Genomic DNA, 14,139 nt, shown 5'->3' on the forward strand with positions numbered 1-14,139 from the left:
TTAGTCAGTGTTCAGTTTATCAATTGAAATAACACAAGTAAGAATGTAAAACTGAAAGCTGTAAACAACACAGAGACTTTTACGTGGTTCGGAAAAACCCTTTCCTACATCCACGGTTGGTTGATCAGACCAACAATCTACTCCGCAAGTGCTTAACAGGTGCACTGCAAACCAAACCGTGTGCTTGCCGGGTGCACACAACCATACACTGAAGAAAACCCTTCTTCAGTACCCACGCTTCACTCGCGTCGAATTTCTCTTGCTTAACACAACTCGTGCTAAGACTCTCAGAGACAGAAAACTCTTCTGACCTCTGAATCACTCAAAACACTCTTATGGGGGGAGGTTTGAACGAGTGCCAACTATACTTACAAAGAACAAGTTCTTTGAAGCAAGTTTGACCTTTGGCTTCTGTGTGAACAGAGTTTTGCCTAAGGTCTAAGAGAATGTATGTAATCAGCAGTGACTGATTTTGGCTTTGAAAATTCTCTTCTTCGATTCAAGCTTTGGGGAGTTTAAGCTTAAGGCTGAGTAGCAATTTCGGCAGAGCTTCAGCTTATGTCGTTGAATCGGTGAAGGTTGAAGTGATCCTCGAACGCTATTTGTAGGAGAACTTTTGAATAGATCCGTTTGCGTAAATCGTCCTCAAGATTTCTTCCGTTGGAGAGCAATTCGAATTTGGGCTGAGGCTTCAATCTTCGAGGTTCCTTGTCTGGGTGGAAACGGCTCTCTTTGATGGACAGGAGATGTGACGTCTCTGAAAAGTAACCACCAGATAGGAATGACCTCTGCAGAGATAAGATCCTGAGATCTCTGCATTTAATGCGGCTGTACTTTGTGAGTACGTGGCTTCCTCTGAACGTTGGAAGATCAGTCCTAGAAGGAATGTTCAACTGATACTTGACTTTAGTATCAGTCCATTGCGCGCATTAAGTAATCAGTCTTCAACTGATTTTTCAATTGATACTTCAGTTGGTATCTGCAGTCTTCAGTCTTCAGTCCTTCGTTCTTCAGTCTTCAGTCTTCGACACCACAAGCTAAACTAGAAACGAACTCTAACACTTGAGTTCAAAACAATTCTAGTCTATTACAATTAAGTCCTATGAATTTTGGTATCATCAAAACAAGGGTTAGGACAGGTTCCCAACACTCACTCCGTCCACAAAAAATAGTCGTACTTACCTTTTTTTTTGTCCATGAAAAATAGTGCCATTTTCCACTTTTTGAACCATTACATCATACACTCTCTCCTATATTTAACTATAAATTGTACTTTTATTCTATTTTTTTAACTAATAATGTATCTTTATTCTACTTTTTTATACTAACATTACCCCTACAAATTATACCTTTATCCTAGTTACAACAACTTTATTAAACACATGTGTTCAACCTCAAATGGAACTCTATTTCGTGAACGGAGAGAGTATATTTTAAACAAAAAAAAGTATACAAGTCAAAAAATTTAAAATAAAATATTCTTCTATCTCCTTGACACAATATAGTTTTTATTGCATTTAGAAATTAAATATAACTATTTAATTTATAGAATTGTATTCTTTTAGAATGAAAAATACAATTCAAAATAAAATTTCACCAATTTCACCAATGAAAAACACAATTCAAAATAAAATTTCCTCAAATATAACTATTTTATTTTGAATCTCATATTATTTTCTATGAAATTTCACCAATTCAAAATCAATATAAAAGGATAAATTTTGTACAATTACATCGATTTTTCAATTAACTTCGTTTATTGAAAATCTAATTAAAATAATACATATCCATTTTTCATTAGATTTCACTACGAAGTGATATATAGAATCTGTGCAATTCATTTTAAAAGGATAGTCAAATATATGTAAACAAATATTATTATATTTAGGGTCCGTCAGAGAAGAGGGCTGTTATGAGCCGAGCCTTGAACCGATGGTTCGGGGTTCGGTTTAAAGTCATCGGTTCAAGGGCTGAATTGTCGATTATTCTGAATTTTATTTATTAATTTTATATTTAGTTTGAGTATTTTATATTTTTTTGTCACACCCCAATTCTTAAAGGAATAAATAAAATCGAGGTGCGAATAATTCATAGAAATAAACAAGGACAAACCTTGTTAAAACCCGAATAATAAGATAACGAGTCGGGCTATGCCCCTTTTAATCACAAGTTTTGTTTCATGCTTCTGACAACCGACATTCATTAGCATAAAACTAGAAATTTCAAATTGAAGCTCAACATGAAGTCATTCAAAGTACACTATAGGAGTCTTAAGTTGAGATAACAAAAGACGTATTAAAAAAAATCGGAGTTGAACGTTCAAGCCGCGCGGTCCAGGGGCGCGGCCGCGCGACAAGCCCGCGCGAGGATTCAGAATTCCCTGGACTGTCATGCGGTCCAAGCGCGCAGCCGCACGAGGAGCCCGCGCGAGGTCACGCGGTCCAGCCATGCGGTCGCGCGACGAGCCCACACAACCCGGACCCAGCTGCGACCCGCGCCTTGACCCGCCCAGATCGGTTTTCCACCCTATTTCTCTTTCTTTTCACGATTTTTACACACACAACACCCACTTTTGCACACACAAACACCCACATTCATATTTTCTTCAACTTTCTTCCTTCAAATCCATTCAAGGTATGTTTTTCTTGCCCCAATGACTTGTGTTATTCAATTCTTGGCATGATTTACTAGCTTTTGACCGATTGTTTTACTTTATTTTTTAATATATGTTCTTAGTTCCAAACTAGGGCTCACTTTGGAGATTTTTAATTTTTTTTTCTTGATTTCTCTAGATTACATGCTTCTAGTTGGATGAATTCTTGATTGGGGATGTCTTATATATCATGGGTAAACTTAATTGTTGGTTAATTTGACCTCTTGGTGTGGATTTGGTTCTTATGCTATGATGTGGGGGATGGATTTATTTGGCTTTATTCTCTTGCTCTATATTGTTTTAGCTTATGTATGTACTCACATGGCACATGTTTTATGCATAAGCAACAAATGAGTTTGGCCTTTGAATTGTTTTGATATGTTGGGCTGTGGCATGATTTGCCTTGATTTTTATTGTCTTATACGTGTAAATTAAGCTTGGGGGGTTGTGCTAATGAGGCATTTTTTTTTTGGTCTTTGCAGTACCCTCATCATGCCTCCCAAAGGAAAAGCTATGCGAGCCGCCAAGGGTAAAGGCAAGGCAACCGGTTCCTCTTCTCGAACTACTCGTTTGGCGGTACCTGATTCTGAGTTCGCGTAATCTCACTTTGGTGTCGAGCTCCCTGATGATGCATCCTTGGGTAAATGGGAAAAGCTCATTCACATCCCCGTCAAACCCACCAAATATATATGTCCGACTACTATTCAAAAGTTGGGCATCGAAGATGATGTGTGGACATTGGTTGATAGAGTGGGATTTCGGCATGTGTTGACCGGGAATTGGCTCACCTATAAGATTCTAACGATCTAGTTCCTTTCGACCTTGACAATCACTTATGATCAGACCATTCCTATGGAGAGTTCTTTCCGCCTGCTCAACAAGGACTACAAGCTTCCTTGCAATAATTTCAATGACATTCTCGAAAGTCCGCAGAGCGGGGTGTATGGTGTTTCGGGTTTTCAACCTCAGACGTTCTGGGCCACCATGGCCGACTTAAATCTTGAGGACGCCAAGCACTTTGTCACAGCCGTGCTAAGGCAAAGGCGTTGAAAAACTCGGTATTCCGATATCTACAGCGGGTGATTGCATACAACTACTTTGCTCAGGAAAATGTGGGCAACCTCCGTTCTGACAAATTGCTACATTTTAAGTGTATGCTCAAAGGCGACAAGATTGACTTAGCTCCTCAGTTGCTTGATCAGTTTCATAGTCAACTTGTCTCCCTGACCGCCTCCATTGGCATTGGAGGATTTGTCACCGCACTTGCTGACGAGTTGAACATCGAGATCACGGAGAACACGGTTTCTGAAGATATCTTGGTGGATTTAAAGGTGTTGAAAGCCGTAGGACCCATTGTGGGTGGCCGGAAGTTATATTGGGTTTTGAAGCCTAAGCTGTACTTTCCATTGCTTAACCCACATTTGACTACTGTGCTGGATGTGGCGGATCGCTCCAATTGGCTGATGAACACCCAGGAGCACCTCGCCCTCATAGTCCAGCGTCCACCGACAGCACAGGCAGGATGGGCCATTGTAAGAGATGAGGCTGCAGAGGAGGAAGCAGCTTATGAGGCAGGGGGCGACGGCCCCAAGGTTCTGAGGCGGGGACTTCTTCCTACCTTCCCCACCACCATGCTCCGCCACTGCCGCAGCCCGTAGGATATGATTTCAATGCTATGGAGCAACAGCTTTATGGCCATATGGATGCCGGCTTTGCCACAATGCAGTAACACCTTTATGGCCACATGGATGCAGGTTTCCAAAATCTGCAAACCAACATGTACGGCCATATGGACAATCAATTCGCTGCATTTTAGAGGCAGTAACGGGGCTACTTTGATGCCCAATTTAAAGCTGAGCGCGCTGCCCGCCTAAAGCAGCATGAGGAGTACGTGCGCCAACATGAAACGTACATGAGGTTGATGAATGACTGGCAGCGAGCCTTCCCAGGACCGCTGCAGGATCCTCAGGGTCCCCAGGACCCTTGATCATCCCGGTGAGTTCGACTCCATGCCCTACACTTCCTTTTCAAACTTATTCTTCCTTGTGGAGAATAAGTTTGGGGGGATGTGGTTGTGTGGGCACTCTAGATCTTTTCTTTTACTTTAGTTTACTTGTTTTATGTTTAGAGTCTTTGTTTTGTTGTCGTGTCTTTTAGTCTTGCTCTGGTGGTTTCTCTGTGATGTTACCTTGATGAAAAGATAAGGAGTGTAGAGATTGGTTGGATAACTGGCTTATGATGATTTCTGGTTAAAACTCGTGGAATTGCATATGTTTGTGTTGATATTATTGAGATTGAGCATGATTGATGGACGATAAGTATGGTCTCTTTGATGCTGTAATCAATGAAATAAGTTGTGAGATTTGAGCCTTGACTGTCACCATTTTTACAGGCTTATTCCTTATTCTTGAGTGATTGTTTGAGCATGCTTGTGTCTCACTAGAACTTATCTTGGTTTCTCCCTTGAGGTCACACAGTGTGCTTAATAACTTTGAGATGATAGAAGGCCATCTTTGCTAGCCTATTTATCCCATATTTGTCCTATTACTATATATGATCCTAGTTCGCCCCCATTGAGCCTTAATTTTCATTTTATTTGATTTAGCCGTGGGTGGGAACTTGGAGATTGTTGATGTGGGGTAGTTGGCGTTGTGAAGATGTGTGTTCTTGATTGGAAAATATCCTAGTACTCTGACTTGTTTGAAAAAAAAAGTGAAAAGAATTGGAAAAATGGGTACATAGGATGATTTAGAAAGTCATAATGTCATGAGGAATAATTGATGAGTTGTGATGAATTTTGTATTGAAAAATTTGGTTTTATGAGAGGTGGAAGATTGTGTTGAGTAAGAATGCTATAAGGTTGGTGATTGTGCTACACTGAGCCATATCTATTAGTCAGTTAGCCAAATATATCCTACCCTACCAAAGAGCCTACATTAGAACCCTCATTAAAGCCCTTTTTGATCTTGGTTATAGGAGCACACATTAAGTGGTGGAGAGGTGAGACAATTGACAAGCTTATGGTTGAGTACTTGTTTTGCTTGAACTGAGCGTATGCACGTCCATGTTGATTTACACACTTGAGAGTTGAGTGTTCTTATATTCTACATCTTTTTGGTGAGGATTGCAAGTCTTTGAGACCATAATTTGAGTTTCTCACTACTAGAAAAACGCTCATAGATAACGGATTTTTTCCGTTATCTATGAGCAAAAAAACCGTTGTGTATAGTGGTGTTATCTATTCTATACGTCATACACAACGGTTTCAAAACCGTTATGTATAGTAGCATAGATAACGGTACGATGCGTCATACATAACAGTACGCATCCGTTATCTATAAAGGGTATACATAACGGTTTTTCACCGTTATGTATTTAGATTTTTCCGTTATGTATTAATTTTTTTTTTTATTTTTTTTATTATAGTTAACAGTTTTTTGCACTTTTTATAACGGTTTTAACCGTTATCTTTGATAGAATACATAACGGTTTTTCACCGTTATGTATTAAGATTTTTCCGTTATGTATTAATTTTTTTTTTTATCATAGTTAACAGTTTTTTGCACTTTTTATAACGGTTTTAACCGTTATCTTTGATAGAATACATAACGGTTTTTTGCACTTTTTATAACGATTTTTTGCACTTTTTATAACGATTTTTGCAGTTTTTATAACGATTTTAACCGTTATCTTTAATTAGAATACATGACTTTTATTTTGTTGTCTTTTTCATTATAGATAACAGTTTTACATGTATTAGATGACAGTTTTCCGCATATTTTTCATTTATTCTCAATTTTTTCTTTTATTTATATCTAAAAATCAATAAGAAAAATTCAAATAATAAAATAAGATTGACAAGATAATATTAGCATATATAACATAGCATCCAACAATTCGAGCTACACAAGTTGCCTGTTAATACATGTTTTACTACATGCGCATGTAGTAAACATCACATACATTTCTGTCTAACAATTCTCCCACCATACAAGCACCAGCTTCTTAATATCGCCCAAATAGCAGCATCTTTTCCATGGACTTATCATGGAACCTTCTGTTCCAAACTCATCTAGACTCTTCAGCGCTGCCCGATTCAAGAACCTACAGTTACACCAAAACATATGGCAGCATGCAAGACATAGATGGATACATGAAGTATAAGGCACATTTAATCTAAAAAGCAGACAACAAAAAAAAGATTGGGCACGAAAATCACCTTAGCCCAGGTGCCGCACTCATTTGGCTAAGTTCATTGCCCATTTCATCACTGAAATCTGAGTTCCCACCTGCTCCCCTAGCAAACAAACAATATAGACGCCAAGCAATTAATGAATAATTATATTACTTCAGTCTGTTCAGAGCTTCAAGCCCATCACATGCAAGCAACACCAAGAAATTTACAGAAGATACTAAACCTTGAAGACGTCTCCATTGAGCAGCTTCACGCATTGCTTTCAGCTCTATCTGCAAATATAGAACATTTTTCTGCAAGTATAAACAACAGGAGGTGTCTAACAGACTATCATATCATGGAGATATTGGTACCTGAAATGCTTCTCGTTCCTCCTTTTCCTTTAACTTGTCATCTAGTGCTTTTCGCTACAAAAAATGGTAATAGATTAAGATACACAGATTAATTAAAAATCATATACTTAAAACATCAAGAAACATGCATATGGTTTTAGTTATTCGTAAGCAAAGAGGCAAAAACTAGCTTTATACAATGCATTAATTTATGAGATTCTACAACACTAAAGTACTTCTCTCATTTCCTGTGTAGTTAGAAGCATATAAGCACAAAAAGTCTTCCACTTTGTCCAGAGGTTTAGGCAAGTGACAACGAATAAGAAGCATTTTATTTCCGAATCAATTAAATTTCCAGCGGTTCAACGCATGTACCAAACTATTCACAAGCACAGCACAGATAGAAACAGAGATAAACAAAATAAAATAAAATAAAAATCAAAATGTTATTACAAAGCCATAAACGTTTAACAAACCTCACCTTCTCAGGATCCTGTAAATCTTTAAATGCTTTATTCAACTTAACAAAAGCTTGGTGAGCTTGAGGATGAGAAGATTTGTCAGGATGAAACCATTAGAGACAACTTCCAATACCTAAACAATACTCCCTCCGTCCCATTATTAATGGCCTGTATTCCTTTTTGAGCCGTCCCAAGTAACATGGCCTGTTTCCCTTTTGGGCCATAATTAAGGCTTAATTAAATTTCTTAATCAATTCACTTTTACACTCTCTCTTCCCTACCCAGTCATTTTACTCTCTCTCTTCCCCACCCACCGTCTATCTCTCTCTTTTCCACACCCATCGGCTCTCTCTTTCTCCTCGTCTCTCCCACCCTTCCCTCTCGCGGCCATCCGCCGGCGCCATTCGCCATCACTTCCATCTTCCTTCCTCCGCCGTCGCATCTAAAGATTTCTCCAGATCCGTTCACCGTCCGTCCATATCCATGCGCCGCCTCCACCACCTTCAACCCTTCACACCGCCTCTGCCTCTGTCTCCCCCAACCGCACCGCTACTTCCAGCACCGTGTCCAGTTCCTCACCGCGCCAATCCGTCCGCTATTAATCCCATTCGAGTCAAACCCTAGCAGCGGCGCGACGCTAGATCTATCCGCCTTCCCCCTTATTCAAGGGAAAGAAGAAATGTTGTTGATATATTTGTAGCAGAAATGTTGCAGAAAAGTTTAGTTTTGACGCTCGATTTATAGAATTGATTATCCAAAGTTGTAGGTTTTCTCTAGTTAGGCGCAAACTGCAATGGGATACCTTTGTTGATTGGTAGGAATTTCTTGTTTGTCTTTTTTTTTTTTTGCTTTTTTTGTAGAATGAGGAGGTTAAAAGTTATGATCAGACCTCTGTTTTTTTTCTTACTTTGGAGATTTTGAGGTTTGATTTTTGAAATTTTGTGGATTTGAGGACTTTGAAATTTGGTTTTTTGGGGAAGTTGCCGGCGCTGGATTTGGTGAAGTCGCCGGCGCCGGAGACGGTGGATTTTCGGCGATGTTGAACTGTCTGTTGAATTTAGCTCGAGGGGATGAAGATAGTTAATTAACAACAACACTAAACATCTAATTCCCTTTATTCTACTCTTCTTAATCTCCGTGCCGAAAAGTAGCGTGCCATAAATAATGGGACGGAGGGAGTAAAATATTAGCAAACAACTTCATCCAGAAAAAAATAATGTATACAAGTCAATAGAGCAGGAAAAGATGTAAGAATGGCCAAGTGAAGAGAAAGCAATTACTAAGCACTGCAGTTCCACCTTTAGTACCCAGCATAAGAGTTTGAGCCATGCCCACTTCTAAGTCAGATGCTACTCAACTTTCCAGAAAGAGACACACACATGATGGAATTCGTATTCAAATCACATTAAGTGATAAGCAGCTAGGAACTCTTCATAAGTTAATTAGATTTTTCCACATTTCACAATTACAAAGACTAATTTCAACAGCTAGAATACAGTAGAAGTAGGTATTCACAGAAGTAGAACTGCTTTCAGTTTTAGGAGAACCAAAGCATATTAAGAGCAGAACTTACACCATATCCAATGATAAAGATGTCCATTGGAGACAATTGTTTCCACAAACCACTGCAAACAATAATTCAATTTCTCAATGTATAAAGTTTAATACCGCCTTGTTATAAACAACTATAAATTTAAATGCTTACCTAATAGCAAAGGTATTATAGTAAAAGAACTGTGTCATGACTTCCATTAGTGAAAGACAAAAAACCCATCGGAATCCATACCAAGCAATATCTCGGGATGAGTATATGTTCTGGGGAGAATCCAACTGCCAGAAATTTAAAAATATATTTATAAATACCTTCTAAAGAAACCATTCATAATTGTAGGATACGGTTTGTGCAAAAAAACATGTGTTAATTTGGGAATATTAAAATTAAACATAGGCAATAAAGGAGAGAACAAAAGAAAATGGTACAGGCAAATTCACCATGTGTTGAAGAGAATTTGGCATTGAGCAGTTGTACTACATTACTCTTTTGTTTAAGTATCCATGTCCTACTCTTCTGGTTAACAAAGGGGATTAGTGTATGAAGGAACCTTTTAATGACAAATCACTATGTAACATGGACCCCAATGCTATCAAGTTAAAAAACAAAATGGATATTCAAGTAAAAATATTCAATTGGAACACAATGTATAAAAATATAGATTGATTTGGTGCTATTTTTGAGCAAATTAAGACCTCATTAAGTTAGGGTGAATGCCAGAACAAACCTGCGAGGCAAATGCATTTAAGCTAATGATTGGTCCAGCAATGTAAAGAGGAGCATAAACCATATAGCACAAGTATATGGGAAATGAGAACTTGTCATTTGTTACTCTTCTTTCCTAGAAAGGTTAACAAATGCAGCAATTAGAAAAAGAAAACAAAGAATAGAAAAAACAAATAATGTTTCAGGTAATGCTAAATAGGTAGCTATGCTGTGTAAACTATGCTGACAACGTGACTGTCCAAATAATCTTCATCTCACCTTTCTTTCTCAAGTTTTGATTTCAACCTCATCCAAACTAGATTTGATCTCCGAAGAAACATTGTAATCAGACTGGTCTCAGTAACAGTATGAAGAAATGAAAGTGATTATATATGAGAATGTGTTTCATTCTTACAATTGAGGATAATCGAATAACAAAGAGATAATTCAAAAACTTGAGCAAAATAGCTTGACAAAATTAAAAAATTTGAGCAAAATAGCTTCAGATAATTTAAAAAATTCGAGCAAAAGCCCTAATCTAAATCATATTGTTACCAACAAAGTTCAAAAATTAGGGATTTGGAATGAGATTTGCGTAAGGGATGAATAATTAGGGATTCTACCTTGGTGGTGGCTATTGTAGAAGGCGGCGGCGACAGCGGCGGCTCCTAGGGTCTGCGATTGAGAGCTCGACCGGCGACAACTGCTAGGCCTAACGGACGGAGAGAGAGAGACGGGTGCGGTAGGTGGCAGACGGAGAAGCAAAAGCCCGATCTGCTGCTGCTGCTACGAGAAGAGCGGCGTCGGCGGAGGAGAGGGGTGGTCTGCTCGTGCTCGGTGGAGGGGAGAAGGGTGATCCGCCGCTCGATCTGCTGCTGCGAGAAGAACGGCGTCAGAGGCGACGCGATGCAGGGTGGGTGGGGGCAGGGGCGGTCACTGACTCACTGGCACCGGCGTCCGGTTGCTCGTGCAGCGTCGTCCGGCGCGGCGTCACCGGGGGGAGGCGGCGGGTGTGTTAGGAGTATTGGAGCAAAAGCTTGAAAATCAGATTTGGAGTTAGGTTTCGAATTTTACCTAAAGTATAACAATTAAAAAAAACTTTATTAAAAAAAGAAAAAAAATAATGTTAATACATACAGTATTGAGAGGCGCATTTCTTAACGGTAAAAAAACTGTTGTAAAAAAGTGTTAATAGATAACGGTTGGCTTAACGGTTGGATAAACCGTTATGTATGTAACTAATAGATAACGCTAAAAGATAACGGATTACATCATACTGTTATGTATTGTTATGGATAACACTACATAGATAACGGATTTCTTCAAAACCGTTGTCTTTTCTAGAAAATGCGCTCATACATAACGGTTTTTTAAAAAAACCGTTATGTATGAAGTGTTATGTATGTGAAATTTTGTAGTAGTGTCTCATGATTGTGATATCTTGATGATAGGAGATATAAATGCATGTTGGTATTTTCGTTGACAAATCTGAAGCCACAATGTTATCCACTCTTCCCTGCGCTCTTGTTGATTCATTCTTGGTTCATCTTTGTTTTGTTCGAGGAAGGACAATAGTTTAAGTTTGGGGGGTTGATTTACATGCATTTTTCACTCCTTTATTGTGTTATTCTTAGTGTTTTGGGCGCTTTTATTTAGTCGTTGAGTTGTCTCTTGGTTATTTTGCATATTTTTTGTGGAATAGACTACTCGTCCGTTTTCGTGCTGTTTTAACAGGTTTATAGACTCGATTTGAGAAGGTTTGGATGACATTGAAGAGTAGTAAATGATGAGACGAATCCATAGGTGCAAGCGGAGCTTAAATCGGACATCAGACGAGTAAAAACGAGCGTCAGAAAGTTCGCATGTCAGGTGACACGTGGCCGCGCGCGAGGATCACATGACTGGAGGTCGCGCGGTCCGAGCATGCGGCCGCGCGAGCCGGCTGCGCAACGAGTCAGAATTTTTTGTACGACCGCGCGGGCAAGTCACGCGGCTGCGCGAGGGAGCTGCGCGACGTTACGCGGCTAGAGCATGCGGCCGCGCGAGTGGACCGCGCGAGTCACCGTATTTCTGCCCAAAAGTCCGTTTTTCTACTGCTTACACGATTGTAGGGTATTTTTGGAGCTACAAGACCTAGGGCACATAAATACTCCCCAAGAACTTATTCTCTGCACCTTTTATCATATTTTTACTTTTCCTGAGAGCTGTGAGAGACGGAGAACGGAGCATGAGCAAGACTGAAGATTCTCGATTTTACTACGGTTTTTCTTATTGAATGTTTATTTATTTTATTGAGATTTGTATTCTAGTTCATATGTCTATGTGTGGCTAGAATCCCTTTTCCCAAGATTTAGGGAGTAAACATGATTTGAATTTCTGACTGTTTGATTTAATCAATCAAGATTGTTATTCCTTTTTATGTTCTTGATTATCTTGTTTACTTTATTTCTTGATCACTAATTTAGCATAATCATATGTTTTAATTTGATATCGAGATATGATAATTAATACCTGAACTAAGAACATAGAACATATTTATTTAAATTCTAGAGGGAATTGATACTTGTGAGGGCATTAATCCTAGGAACTTTTAGGAGTTGCATGTTAGAAGAGTGATCCGGAGACGGTAGCCTTGCATGTAATCAACGGTTTGTATGCCACTGGAGTGGGTATAGACTAGCTTTGACATTGCCTTAGGAATCATCTTGATGATTGAATTGAACTTGTTAGTTATGAAAATCTGTTGAAACCTTTGCCTTGGGAAATTATTCTCATATTTGTTTCTCCATATTTCTCAGCTTGATTTATTTCTTTCCTGTGTTTATTTATTTTGTTCTTTAAACCAAAACTCTTAACTTCGGTTTTCCAGATTATAGGCTAGGATAGGAATTGGTACTAATCATTCTCTGTGGATTCGACCTTATTTGCCACTATACACAATTGCACCCGTGCACTTGCGGCGTGTAAAGAAATTAGCGAACAAGAACCATATTTTGATATATGATTCACGTGCCCGTGACCAATTCTGGATACCAAACGAATACATGCAAAAATCACATGCCTATTACAAGAGAACAAATCTTACTTGCAAATCCGGCGATGAGCGATTCCAGAGTGAATCTTCCGACTTGTTTCCCACGGAAAGACTTGACGTTGGATGGCAACGAGCTTCAAGTTCTTTCCACCTCTAGGATTGGTGTCTCTCTCTCCCCTTCTGCTCTCACAGAACTCTCTCTTTTCTAGCTACATGTTAATGCTCAAGTAATTAGGTTTAGGGTTTTCTTATTATTTATACTAGGTATTAGTCATACCTAAATAATAGGCCCATAAACTTAATTAAACTAAATAAAGCCCAAGAGAGAATAATTGAGAAAGGGACGCACCCATGGAATTACATCTTTATTGGGCCAAGCGGGGATCTACTAGCTCGAATAAAGTTTGGCCTCCCAGTGCTCGATTTTCTTATTCAACCCAGAATAAAATCGAGACACAAGTATTAATTTATTCCACTAGAAAATTAATACTGAATTACCTCTTTATTCTTTACGTGAGTCGGGGCTAGGGGTGAGCATCAGTTCGGTTCGGTGCAAAACTGAACAAAAATCTAAAACCGAACCGATGGTTAAAATTGGAACCGAACCGCACCAATTGGGGGTGCCAAACCGGACCGAAACCGAACCTATAAAGTCGCTGATGTAAAAAAAATTTATTCGAAAAACCCAATTAAAACCTGTGAAATTATGTAAAAATATAAATATATAATTTTCAGAAAAACCAATTAATATATTATACTCCCTCCGTCCGCCAAAAGTATTCCACTTTGGCCGGGCACGGAGTTTAATAAAATGTGTGATGATATTGATGTAGTGGAGAAAGGGTCCCACCACTTTATGAGATGTGTGGTTGAGATTGAATTTGGGGTGGGTTTTTTGTAAATAAAGAGTGTTTGTAAGGATAAAATATAAAGGTGGATGGTGGGACCATGGCTTAAAAATGAAAGTGGAATACTTTTTGCGGACGCCAAATATAGTAATTGTGGAATACTTTTGGCGGACGGAGGGAGTAAAATATATAAAATATAAATATATAAACCAATTAAAAATTAGAAAAATAATTATATATTATAAAATACAAATATATAATAAAATATTAATATTTATCGGTTCGGTTCGGTTTAAAACCGAACCAAAAACTGAAAACCGAAATCGAACTGAAACTTATCGATTTTTAATTTTCAGAAC

General features: G+C 38.7%; 1 long non-coding RNA gene across 1 annotated transcript; it reads right to left on the reverse strand.

The window, feature by feature from the left end:
- Positions 1 to 7,066: 7,066 nt before the first annotated feature.
- Positions 7,067 to 7,776, reverse strand: LOC131004168 (uncharacterized). The gene is made up of 3 exons (XR_009094919.1): positions 7,662 to 7,776; positions 7,202 to 7,255; positions 7,067 to 7,120 (listed from the first exon to the last, which is right to left on the reverse strand). It is a non-coding gene; the product is annotated as an uncharacterized LOC131004168 (long non-coding RNA).
- Between the last annotated feature and the right edge of the window lie 6,363 nt (positions 7,777 to 14,139).

This window comes from Salvia miltiorrhiza, unplaced genomic scaffold (genome assembly GCF_028751815.1).
Source record: "Salvia miltiorrhiza cultivar Shanhuang (shh) unplaced genomic scaffold, IMPLAD_Smil_shh original_scaffold_350_2, whole genome shotgun sequence".
Taxonomy (NCBI): domain Eukaryota; kingdom Viridiplantae; phylum Streptophyta; class Magnoliopsida; order Lamiales; family Lamiaceae; genus Salvia; species Salvia miltiorrhiza.